General features: G+C 42.5%; 1 protein-coding gene across 22 annotated transcripts in view; it reads left to right on the top strand.

Annotated features, from left to right (window-relative positions):
• Ehmt1 (euchromatic histone lysine methyltransferase 1) overlaps window positions 1-13,359 on the top strand; it is a 192,149-nt gene that overhangs the window by 49,569 nt on the left and 129,221 nt on the right. The gene's annotated exons all lie outside the window — the stretch shown is intronic.

The following is a 13,359-nucleotide window of genomic DNA, read 5'->3' as shown; positions in this document are numbered from 1 at the left end:
TGGGTTTTCCTTTGTAGGTAATTTGCTGCTTTTCTCTAACAGCTTTAAATATTCTTTGTGTTGAATTTCTGGAATCTTGACTATTATATGCCTCGGGGAAGATTTTTATCATGGCCATTTGGAGTCCTATATGCCTCTCTTACGTGTATGTCAAATTCTTTTTCCCTGTTTGGGAACTTTTCTGCCATCACTTCTGAGAACAGGTTTTTTATGTCATTTGTGCTAGCTCCTGCTTTTTCATTGACTCCAATCAATCATATGTTATTCTTTACATCATCTAGCAGCTGCTGGATTGATTTCTCACGGTCCCTTGCTATTTTTAAGAAATCTCTCTTTTCTTGATTGCTAACTGCAATCCTGTCTGCTATACCGGATATTCTGCCTTCTCATTGGCTCATTCTCCTGCATATACTTTCAGTGTAGTTTTTAATCTCCTGGATATCTGTTTGAATCTGTTTGATGGATTCCATTTCTTTCCTATGCTGGGCATTCATAGTTTCCATCACTTTACTGAACTCTATTTTTTTTTTTTCATCTGTATCTTTCATTCTGGTCACCATCTTTTTTTTCTTTTTTCTTTTTTTTTTGGTACTGGGGATCAAACTTGGGACCTTGCACTTTTGAGGCAGGCGGCGGAACCACTGAGCTAAATCCCCGGCCCTCCATCTCTGTAGTTATCTGAGAAGTTATTTCTGCTTTGATTTTTTTTCTAGAAAAAAATCTAGAGCCTTGTTTATCTGCTTTGTTACTTCTGTTGTTACCACTTCAGAGAGTCCAGGTGGGTGGCTTTCAGATTGTTCCACTTTATTGCCCCCTGGGTTTGCCTTTGGTGAGCTGAAAGTCTTCGGGGGTTGCATCTTAAGTGTCTTCTCATTTCCTACTTTTTAAAAAGTTTGATTCCTGAGTTGATGATGTTTGTAAAATGCTTATGGCAAGTAGCTTTATTGCCAGTATTCAGAACCCTTAGGAAATGACTACTTCTCAGTAGCTAGCTTTTGGCTTTTGAGTCCGTTGCAGGATCCTACCTCTTCAGTTTATTGGGGATGAGAAGTTTCTGCCTACTTGGCCCAGGTGCTGGTTCTTTAGCACTGGCCTGTAGTTTTTTGGGTTTTTTTTTAAAGACCCTCAGCCAGTCTCAGTCTCGGTATTCCAGAAGGAACAACTGATTAGCACAATTATGTCACCTTGGCTAAAGTAGTACAATCAACAGTAACAATAGCATCAAATGCATCCTAGGAAAGGACAAATTGTTGCCCTTAATGTGGCCATTTTACCCTTAGGGGAGAAGATTTAAAAGGGATTAGGGGATAACAAACAGAAATAGAAGAGGAGGAAGAGGTCAGAAGCAAGGCTGGAGGACAAACTTTAGGAAACTGGTGAAGAAGACAGGTGGAAAAGAGAAAAGGAAAAAATAAAAACAAGCACAGAACAGAACAATAACAAAAAACTAAAACTGTTGAAACAATGAAGAAAGAAGCTAGGGCTGGGGATTTAGCTCAGTGGTTCCGGCGTCCCAAGTTCAATCTCTGGGACCAAAAACAAAAAAGAAAAAGAAAAAGAAAAAAAGCTAAACAAAAGAAGAAAAATTAGAAAGGAAAAACAAAAAAAAGAAAGAAAGAAAGAAAGAAAGAAAACAGATAAAAAACCAAAAATGTCCAATTCAAGGTGTGTCTCTGCCGTCACTGTTAGGCAGTGTGGACAAACAGTGCAGAGCCAAATTGATTAATCCCAGCAAGCTAGCTGCAGCTTCACAGTGGGGTAGTGGGTAATCCCAGCCAGCATGCCCCTGTATTTTCTCTGAAGTTCAGACTGGTTTCTAGCTGTGAGGCTGGAACCAGATTCTTTTGAGCCTACAACAGTCTGTCTCCTGCTGGCTTGAACTCAGTACCTGTAGGAAGGCACGAGGAGCCACTAGATGAAGTCTGCCTGCAGCTGTTCTGAGTTCTAAGCTCATTTGGCCCCTCTCCAAGATGGCTACCAGCCAATCACCCTCTCCTGGATGAGGTCCTAGCCTGGATAACTCACCAGCTGCTACAGTATGCTTCATCCACTGCTTGGTTCCACTGGTGTGTTTCTCCGTGGAGGCCTCTGGGGTCAGCAGTAATTGCTGTACATCTACGGTTTTGTCCTGCCGTTCCCTCATGGAGAGTCCAGGCTCTGGGAGAGAGCACTGCTTCGTACCTCCCTCCTCTTTGTTAAAGTCTCTCTCTTCTCTCTCCCTATAGACTTCAATTCTTGCCTCAGATCCTTCCTGGGTCCCAGGGACTCAACCCCCCCCCCCCCCCGCTGCTGCTGCTGCTGTTATATTCCAGTGTAAGGACCCCAGATCTTGGAGAAGCTGCTTCTCTGCTGCTTCACCACGCAGTCATCTTCCTGGAAATCCCTCCAAGCACATGTTTCTAAGGCTACATGACTGTGTGATACTGTGACAGGTCAAATCCCAACCAGTAAACAAACTTGCAAAAATGTAAAAATTATTTATTTATTTACTTATTTATTTATTGGTACCCTGGATTGAACTCAGGTCCTTGCGCTTGAACAGCAGGTGGCGAAACCACTGAGCTAAATCCCCGGCTTTGAAGAAATATTGTATTTTTGTTAACCTGTAATGAAGTGACAGCTCCTAATTTAAAATGTTGTTTCAACATGGTAAAAGTAACACTGTACCAGTCTGTGATGGTAAATAGCAAAGCAGTAGCCATGTGAGCACACCATGGGGTCTTGGGTACCTTTCAGTGTCCCATCCTCCTGGTGCTGAAAAGTTTGAAAACTGCTATTTTGCTATCACGAGGAACAAAATAAACAAAATTCCTGTTGTTTATAGGGATAAGGTGCATGTTTTTGTGTTACAAGCTTCAAAATATCCAGCTCCTTTGGAGTTACATATGAGAATTTGAATGAAATTCAGGCAGAAATGTGTATGTCCCATGTTGTTTCACTTGTAATACAGAACAGTATTGTGGAAATACAAATTCAGTGGTTATGTTCATTGTGGACTTCATGGGGAAATTTGATTAGGCTCTTGTCTAGTTCAGTTTGTGACCAGAATTGTGGAGAGAATTGAGTTTGTGAACCAAGGCACCATTGTAGTTTAGAAATCTCCAATATGAGCAGAGATGAGAACTTATGTGATTGCCTAGGAATTTAATATATTTCTGTGGTTTTCTGTGTGTAGCCTGCACTTACTCTTTTAATCACAAGATGGTGCTCTGGTTCCATTAACTGACTCAGTTTGGGCGCTTTCCCAGGAAAGAAGGGACTGCAATTTTGCATGCACTGTCTTTTTTGCCAACTTAAGATGATCCCATGTTAAGGTAGTTAGGACTCAGTTTAATACAGAATGACATCCTAGAGCCAGGTGCCAGAGGCCATACCATGTAATCCCAACTACTCAGGAGGTTGAGGAAGGAGGGTCATAAGTTTGAGCCCAGCCCTGGCAACTTAGTGAGACCTTGCATCAGAATAAAGATACAAAGGCTGGGGATGTAGCTCAGTGGTAAAACTTCTCTGGGTCCAACCACCCCAGGACTGGGGCAAGGTGTGGAAGAAGAACTGCACCCTAAACACGTAAAATGTTTGTTGAGTACCTATTATTTGTTTGCTCATGCTTGGCTGTTCTTGGGCAAACAGACCCAACCCAGGCCAAGCCCCACCCACCACCCCTCAGCTGCACTGTTTCAGGTGGGGTTGTGGTGAAGTTAAGCTTCCCTCCTAGGTACTTTTTCTCCTTGGCATAAAATTCCTCTCCAGTCCTGTTTTTTCCTCCTGCGTTGTTCAGAAGACATGACAGTACCTTGGGAGGAGATGATTTGTGCAGGTCACCGACAGTTGTGGGTACTGCTGGAGCTAGCTCTGGCTGTGGAGGCTTGGGCTCTGTCCCTTCACAGGCTGGGCTCATGCTGCGGGTCTTTGCACAGGGTAAACCAGCTTGCTGCTTGGCCGAGGCGCTGGGGGAGTTCAGAGTGAGTCCTGCTTTCCAGGGGTTCTGCCCAAGGTTGCCTGTGTTTCAGTGTATTAAGGAGGTTTTTTTTTTCTTCTCTTTTCAGCTGGACATGTGGCACATGCCTGTGATCGCAGCTACTAAGTGGCTGAGTCAGGAGGATTACAAATTCCAGCCCTGTCTGAGCAATTTAACTGAATCCCTGTCTCAAAAAGGAAGGGTGCACTGGGGATGGATGGAGCTCAGTGGGAAAACCTGTGTCAATCCCTAGTACTGAAAAAAATTTATTTTCTCATATCAAAAAATGTTAGAGCTCTACTGCTCATGATAATTGTGTGAGGGTATATATCAGTTGTAAAGATAGAAAATGACAAAAGTGCTGGGCTTGGTGGAACAGGCCTGTAATCCCAGCACTCAGGAGGCTGAGACAAGAGGAATGCTTCAGGTTTGAGGCCAGCCTAGACTACATAGTGAGTTCAAGTCCAGTCAGAACTACATAGCGAGACCCTGTCTCCAAAAAAAGACAAAATTACCAGTATGAGTCCAGTAACATTAAAAAGTAATTACCATGTGGTGACATTAATCACTTAGTCTGCCTTTGCACTAGGAAGGCCTGGAATGGAGCCTGCACCCTGGCCAGTTCTGGAGGCAGAGGTGGGTGATGACTAGCTGGCAGAGCATCCTGCTCTCTTTTGAACAGGACTGGAAGGGGCGGGCAGTGGGAGGTGGGCAAAAGCGTTTCTAGAACACCAGGATCCTGTTCCCCAGGCGTTGGTGCAAGACAGATGGGGAGGCCAGCAGGAGCAGCAGCAGCGATGTGTACAGTGCCAGGTGCTGCCATGCAAACCTCAGGCTCCACAGACAAGGGCCAGCCTCTTTACAGAGCAGTGTTGTATGGTTTTCTTTTAAAGACAGTCTTACTGCATAGCTCAAGCTGGGCTCAAATTTGTAATCTTTCTGCCTCAGCCTTCTGAGCACTGGGATTACAGGCATGTACCACCATGCCCAGTTTGCAGAGCAGTGTTTTAAGAAATGAAATTTCTAGCCAAAAGAAATTAAACAGGATTACAGTGTTTGGCATCTAAAAGTATATGATTCAAATCCACAGTAAAAATGTCAGTATTTTCTTAACTTTTCCAAACTTCCCCACTCTGTAGTCTAACTCAGAACCTAGCAGTTGGCAGATCTCCACAAAGACACCTAATTCTCAGCTCATGTGCCTTTTCATTGCCTTTGCTGTCCTCTCCAGTCTTTTGTTTTTTGTTTTTGCGGTACCGGGGATCAAACTCTACCTCAGGACCTTGCACTTGTGAAGCAGGCATGGCGCCACTGAGCTAAATCCCTGACCCCGTCCTCTCCAGTCTTAAAGAGAAAACTCAGATCATCTGTGGTCTTACTGTGCACATTGGTGGGGTCTGCAGAGACAGAGCAATAAGATGCATATGCTGTATAGGCACTTAAGGATTTATGAGGGAAAGTGGCTCACATGATTATGGAGGCTGAGAAGTCGTCCCCTGACAGGCTGGAGACCTGGAATACTGGAATCAGGGAAGCTGATGATATAATTCCCAGACCCTCAGGAGCTGTGGTACATGTCCTGCAATCCAAAGGCCAGGAGCCTGAAGCTCTGATGTCCATGGGCAGGAGAGGAAGGGTGTCCCAACTTCAGAAGACAGTATGGATTCCCTTTTTCTCCATCTTTTATTTTGCGTGGACCCCCAACCAACTGAATGGTGCTGCCCACATTGAGGGCAGGCCTTTTCCACTGAGCCCATGACACATCCTCCTAGGTACACCAAGACAGAGCTGTACCAGCTCTCTGGGTACTTTCAAGCCATTCATGGAGACAATAAAATTAACCATCAGATCATGTTTCATTGTGTGCAATCTTTGTATGATTGTAGAACTAATCTCTTGGTATAGAGGCCTGCATGGTCTTAAAACATACTCTTTCAAACAAAGTATTTGAAACATACTCTTTCAAAACAAAGCCATGGTCTTAAAACATACTCTTTCATTGGTCATGGAATTCCTGTTATGTGCTAGATAAGTTGCTAGGGTTGCAAAGATAGATAAACTAAAGCCCAGGTTTCTTGTGGTGCCCCTTCTAATTAGGAGGTGAGTGTGAACAGATGTCCACTGAGCAGCATGGAATGAGCTGAAGAGTTGTGTGGCCTTGGAAGGCTCAGGGCCAGTTGGGTGTCAAGGGGAAGCAGGAGAAAGCTCAAGGCTGTACTGTACAGTTATGGCATCCTTGTCTTGTTCCTGATTTTAGCATGAAAGTTTTCAGTTTTTGATCATTTAGTGTGATGTCGGCTGTTGGGTTTTCATAGATAGGCTTAATCAAGTTGAGAAAAAGACCTGTTCCAATTTTCTGTAGTGTTTTTATCATGAATGGGTGTTGGATTTTGTCGAATGCCTTTGCTGCATCTATTGAGATGATCATATAGTTTTTGTTCTTGACTCTGTTAATGTAGTGTATTACATTTATTGATTTATGAATGTTGAACCATCCTTGCATCCCTGGGATAAATCCGACTTGGTCAGGGTGTATGATCTTTTTGATGACCCTCTGTATTCCATTTGCCAGTATCTTGTTGAGGATTTTTGCATCTATGTTTACTAGGGAGATTTGCCTGTAGTTCTCTTTTTGGGTTGGGTCTTTCCCTGGTTTTGGAATCAAAGTAATAGTTGCTTCTAGGAATGAATTTGGAAGCTTTGCTTCCCTTTCAATTTCCTTGATGAGTTTAAAGAGTAATGGTAATAGTTCTTCTTTAAATGTCTTATAGAATTCAGCAATGAAACCATCAGGTCCTGGGCTTTTCTTTGTTGATAATTTTTTATTACATTTTCAATTTCACTCATTGTAATTGGGGTGTTTAGAATTTCTATATTTTCATTCAACTTTAGTAATTCATATGTATCTAGGAATCTGTCCATTTCTTCTGTGTTTTCCATTTTATTAGAGTACAGGTTCTCGAAGTAGGTATTGATGATGTTTTGGATTTCTGCTGGATCTGTTGTGACTTCACCTTTTTCATTCTTGATTGCATGGATTTGAGCCTTTTCTTTCCTTTTTTTGGATAAGATTGGCTAAGGGTTTATCGATTTTATTTATTCTTTCAAAAAACCAGCTCTTTGATTCATTAATTTTTGTATTCTCTTAGTCTCGATTGCATTGATTTCTGCTTTGATCTTTATAATTTCCTCTTGTACTAGCTTTGGGTTTGTTATGCTCTTCTTTTTCTAGGAGTTTGAGGTTCTGCATTAGGTTATTTATTTGAGTTCTCTCTGTTTCCCTAATATGGGGATTGACTGCTATGAATTTCCCACGTAGAACTGCTTTCATTGTGTCCCATAGATTCCTGTATGTTGTACTGGCATTATCATTTACTTGTAGAAACTGTGTAATTTCTTCTTTAATTTCCTCTGTGACCCATTGGTTGTTCAGGAAGGTGTTATTTAATTTCCATGTGTTTGTGGGAGTTTTGCAGTTTCTTATGTCATTGATCTCCAATTTTATTGCGCTATGGTCTGATAATATACAGGGGGTAACTTCAGTTCTTTTACATTTACTTAGACATGTCCTATGAGCTAGCATGTGGTTGATTTTGGAGAATGACCCATGTGCAGCCGAAAAGAATGTGTATTCTGATTTTGTGGGGTGGAACATTCTGTAAACGTCTGTTAAGTCCATTTGTTCAGTAGCTTGGTTCAGTTGTAGAATTTCATTAATTTTTTGCCTAGATGATCTGTCTAATTGTGATAATGGGGTATTGAGATCCCCCACTACAATTGTACTAGAGCTTATTTGGTTTTTCATGTCCATTAATATTTGTTTTGTATAGTTGGGGCATTCATATTTGGTGCATATATATTTAGGATTGTCATCTCTTCCTCTTGGACTGTTCCCTTCACAAGGATGTAGTGACCATCTTTGTCTCTCTTAATTAGTTTTGGTTTGAAATCTACTTTGTCTGCAAATAAAATTTCTAACCCTGCTTTTTTCTGGGTTCCTGTGGTGTGCAGATCTGTTTTACTTTCAGTCTATGAATTTCTTTTTGAGTTAGATGTATTTCTCATATACAGCGTATTGTTGGATTTTGCTTCTTAATCCATTCTGTCTATTCCTTTTTTTTTTTTTTTGGTACTAGGGATCGAACTCGGGACCTTGCACTTGCAAGGCAGGCAGCGGAACCACTGAGCTAAATTCCAGGCCCCAGTCTATTCCTTTTGATTGGTGAATTGAGACCATTAACATTGATAGTTATAATTGGTAGATATTGACTCATTCTTGTCATGATGTTTTACTATTGTTGGCTCTTTTATTTCTTGTTTTTTTTTTCCCCCTTTCCCTTTAGTTTCTTACCTTGCCTGGTGGCGTCCCTCTGTTGGGCCTCATGGAGTTGTGACCTTCATTGTCTTTTTCTGTGATATTGCTTAGGGTTGTTTGGAGTGCTGGTTTGGTGTTCATAAAATTTCTCAGGTGTTCTTTGTCATCAAAGTATCTAATTTTCCCATTGATTTTGAAAGATAATTCTGCAGGATACAACAGTCTAGGTTGAAAGTTATTTTCTTTTAGGGCTTGAAATACTTCACTCCTTAATTTGAGGGTTTGTGTTGAGAAGTCTGTTGTGATTCTGATGGGCTTTCCTTTGTAGGTGATTTGTTTCTTTTCTCTTAACTGCCTGTAGGATTTTGTTCTTCTGTTGGGCTTCTGGGATCTTGATTATTATGTGTCTAGGCGTAGATTTTTTTTTTATCATGGCTAGTTGGAGTTCTGTATGCCTCACTTGTATGTATGTCCAATTCTCCATCTCTGTCTGCGAAGTTTTCTACTATTAGTTCTGTGAACAGTTTTTTATGTCAATTGTGTTTTCTCCTGTTTTTTCGTGGGCTCCTTTCAGTCTTATGTTATTCTTCCTGGCATCATCTAGCAGCTGCTGGATTGATTTCTTGTGGTCCCTTACTATTTTTAAGAAATCTGTGTTTTCCTGGTCCTTAACCACGATCCTGTCTTCTGTGTCTGATATTCTATCTTCAGCTTCCCTTAATCTGCTATGCATGCTTTCAGTGGAGTTTTTAATCTCCTGAATATCTGTTTGAATCTGTTTCTTGGATTCTATTTCTTTCTTATGTTGGGCAATCATGGTTTCCTTTTCTTTCTTATGCTGGGCATTCATGGCTTCCAGCATGTTTCTGAGCTCATCTATTTTTTTTTTAATCTATTTGTGTTCTAGAGCCTCTAATTATGTCTTTCACTCTGCTCACCATCTCTGTAGTTATCTGGGAGATTATTTGTGCTTTGAATTTTTCTAGAGCCTCATTCATCTATTTTGGTACTTCCTGTGCTGTCAGTTCAGGGTGTCCAGGTGGTTGATTATCAGACTTTTCCACCTCGTTTTCCCCAGAAATTGCCTTTTGTTGGGTGGAGGTCTGAGTTTGTGACTTTCTTAGATGTCTTCTCATTTTTATTTTTGGTACTGTCAGTTATAAGTCAATGAGTCTCAGTAAGCCAGTCACAGACCCGTGAAATTCAGGCAGATTTCTGGCTGCAAGTCCCAAATTGAGCTCCATGTCCTCCTGCAGGGTTGAACTCTGCAAGGTTCTATTACAGGTTCCAGCTGCCCTTCCCCTGAAAATAGTCCAGGTTCAAATGGGAGGTGATGATCCCTCCAGCTTACCAAGTACAGTGGTCTGGTGTGCCTATATTGCAGAGATTCTCTTCACTTTTCCAGTGGGCTTCAGTTTTCATCAGGGAGCCTGAGAGAGGCCCTCTGTCTGTTGTTCACCTCTGTAACTCAGATCAATGGCCTTTATGTCCCCCTGTGCCTCTGTAGTGTGGAACCAGGTAGCTGCCCAGCCAAGAGGCCCGAGGCGGGGTGGGGGTGGCGGGGTGGTTGGCTGTTGTTACAGGCGCCCACGCGGCCAAGCTGACGGCTGGTGGGCCTGTGTGTGTGGGGTGTGTCCTCATGGTCTCCTGGATGCAAGTGGGCGGGGCAAGCCTGACGGAGCAGGGCCCAGCCACCCACATCTGACCACAAGGCCAAACTGTCGGCTGCATCTCTGCGGCATATTACATTTACCTATTGGCATATTACATTTACCTATTGGCATATTACATTTACCTATTGGGATATGTTTAACCATCCTTGCATCCCTGGGGTGAAGCCTACTTGGTAATGATGTATGATCTTTTTGATAATTTGCTGCATTCTACTGAGGGCAGCGTAGATTTATTTGCTCACATTGATTAAGGAAAAGTGGTTACCTACTTCTGTTATGTTTTGGTTTAAATGTGAAGTGACCCCAAAGACTCATGTATTGAGGGCTTGATTTCCCAGTATAACTGTGTTTAGAGGTGGGGCCCAGAGAGTTGACTGGATCCTGGGGATGCTGATCTCATCAGTGGATGAATCCATTGATCAGTTCATACCTGAATAGGCTGTTAGGTTAGGCTCCTCAACTTGTGGAGCCAGCCTGTCTTCCACTGAAACCTGAAACCGTGAGCCAACTAAACCTTTCTTCTATTTTTCTCAGGTATTTTGTTCACAGCGACAAAAAGCTGATTAATACACTATATATGTAGTCTCTTTCTCACACACACATATTGTGTGTGTGTGTGTGAATTAGACCTTGTATTTCTACAGAAAAATGTTTAGAAGGTTTTATGAATGATAAAGTTGTTGGCTGATGGGTAATTTTTACTTTTTAATTTTTCCCAGTTAATTTCCTTTTCTTAGATTAAAAAATATGTACAATGATACAGATTCCTTTTAAAAATCAAAACCTCGTCAGGCAGAAGGTCCTGTTCCCCTCACTCTCTGCCCACCACTCACCTTATGGGGTTTTATGCTTGGTGTAACCTCTAGCCTTGTGATCTTCCCATGGTGTCCTGGAGATGCCTGCAACCCACCAGTCTTTCATGATGCTATTTTGTGTATGTTTTATTTTTTCTGTCTAGTTTGTTTGTTTGTTTAGACAGGGTCTTGCTGTGTAGTTTAGGCTGGCCATGAGCTCACTGTGTAACACAGGCTGGCCTCGAACTCATGGTGATCCTCCTGCCTCAGCTTCCCGAGTACTGAGATTTCAGACATCTATCTCCATGTCTAGCATATCTAGTGTTTTTGTTTCAAAATAATTTCAGACTCCACAGAAAAGTTGCATGTGTGATAAGAGATTTTTTTTCCTGAGCCATTATGTTGCTTCCTAGATGCCCCATCGTCCTAAGTGGGGTAGTTTTTTTTACAAAATATACTTTCACTTAACTGTAGCATAGCAGTCAACATCAGGAAACTAATGTATAGCTTTAAAATATTTATATATATGAAAAAAATTATATATGTGGTATCATGCTGTTTTCAGTGTTGTGCTACATCTTGTTTTTTACTCCATAAAAATATTGTTTATTATTTTCTGATTTTTTTTTTTTGGTACCAGGGATCAAACTTGGGACCTTGTGCTTGTGAGGCAGGTGGAGGAACCACTGAGCTAAATCCTAGCCCATATTATTTTCCGATTTTTATTGTTGTATATATATTACATTTGTCTTTTAAATGAATACATTCTTATAATTGCATTTATTTTATAACCACATGTTAAGTAAGTTTATGGTTGTAGCTTTAAGATTCTGTTTGGACATCTCTGTCTTTTTTTCCTCCTGCCATTTTTTTTTCAATGACACAAGATAGACATTTTCATTCCAAAGGTTACATTCAGAGGATAACAAGAAATAGGAACAAAGTAAGACCAAAATCCAGCAGGTCAAACATTAAATCTTGGAGTTCCATGTCCAGCATCCAAGGCAATCTATGGGAAGTTGTGAACTCCAAAGGGCTTGGGTGGCTCCACCCCTGAGGCACTGCCTGTTGTAGCTCCCATGGCTTCTCTCTTCGACCAGCTCTGCTTCCTCCTTGCAGCTTTCCTTAGATCCATGGTCCTGGGTTTTCCCAACTTCGGAGGTCTCCACTGTGACAGGTCCCCCAAGTTGGACCCCCACCCAAGCAGCCCCGTTCCCCCCATCCACAGGAGCAGAGATAACAAGAACCCAGCAGCCACCCTGCTGCTCTCACAACAGCCCTGTTTATCGGCCAGCCCCAGGCCCATCACCCTCTTGACCAGTGCCCCTACCCCACCTAAAATGCCCCATATCAACCATGAGCACCCTCCTCTCAGTGCCAACGGCCTTCTCGCCCTTGCACCCGAGGGCAGTAAACTCATCGATAAACAGCTCATCGTTGTTTAGACTTTGCCTGGCTTGGTGGTCTCAATCATGCCTTGGCCTGACCTTACACACTGCATCTTTGGCTTCACACACTGCCCTCTCAGGGACACTGCCTGGCCTCCCACCTTTCTTCTGAAATCTATGTGGAAGCCCTCCTGACCCCACAACTCTTGCATTCTGCATGCGTCTAAAACCAGCACCGTGTGGTTAATGCCCCGGTTTGCTGCTAGCAGGAGCAGTAGCCAGGCTTCCTTCTCTCTTAGCTGTAGGGGTCGAGTGCCTGAATTGCTGGATACTCTGAACCCAATTCTGAGCAACAGATTCTCTAGGCTGCCACTCTGTGGGGCTTTCTTCTCAAAGCAAAGTCTTTCACTTTTGCAATTTTGAGGCTGCAAAGTGTGGAGTCCCTCTGCTTCTTGTGATGCCCTCAGGCCGCCTTTTCCGTTCTCCTGTTTCTCCTCTGCAATCAGGATCTCCTCTGCTGTATTTTGCAGTCCACAGCTTTACTGGAGCTTCCTTTCTGGTCAAACTCAAAACATTTTAAATCATTCTGCTGGGCTCTTTGCTGTTGATTCTCAACATAAATCTGGCTAAAAAGCCCTTAACAGTAGCCGTGCCATGGCCTCAACATTAGACTGCCTTGAAATTTCTTCTGAAAGATTAATTAGTCTGCCACCTTTAATCTCAGTCTCAGGCAAAGTCTCTGGACATGAGCAAAATACAGACAAACTTTCTGCCAATCCATAACACACATCATTTGGAGTCCAACAGCCAATGCAGTCCTTTCAGCAGAAACCTGAGCCGGGTCTTTACCAGCTGGCTTTCTGCTCTTCTGAGCTCTGACCAGCCTCCCATACAGAACAGCCTAAGACATTCCATTTCTATTTCCACAGTCGACATCTCTGAAATTTTTTCTAACTCTTCTCTTTCACACAAGCCAGTTCCAAAGGCTCTTGAGCCACATGGCCAGGTAATGTTACAGCAGTGACCCAACTTCTCTGGTACTAAATTTCTGTGTTAGTTACTTTTCTCTCATTGCTGAGACAAAATACCCAACACCCAAAGTTAAAGGGGAAAAGGGTTTATTTGCTCACCATTTGTTGACGTTCCAGTCTATAATCAGCTGGCTCCAAGGCAGGCATCGCAGAGGAGAAACAACATGGTGCGCACAAGGTGGCAAAGATAACAAGGGTCC

Source organism: Heterocephalus glaber, unplaced genomic scaffold (genome assembly GCF_053883595.1).
Source record: "Heterocephalus glaber isolate CG9 unplaced genomic scaffold, H.glaber_assembly_v1.0 deba00001479, whole genome shotgun sequence".
Classification (NCBI taxonomy): domain Eukaryota; kingdom Metazoa; phylum Chordata; class Mammalia; order Rodentia; family Bathyergidae; genus Heterocephalus; species Heterocephalus glaber.
This window is presented reverse-complemented; position numbering and strand designations above follow the sequence as displayed.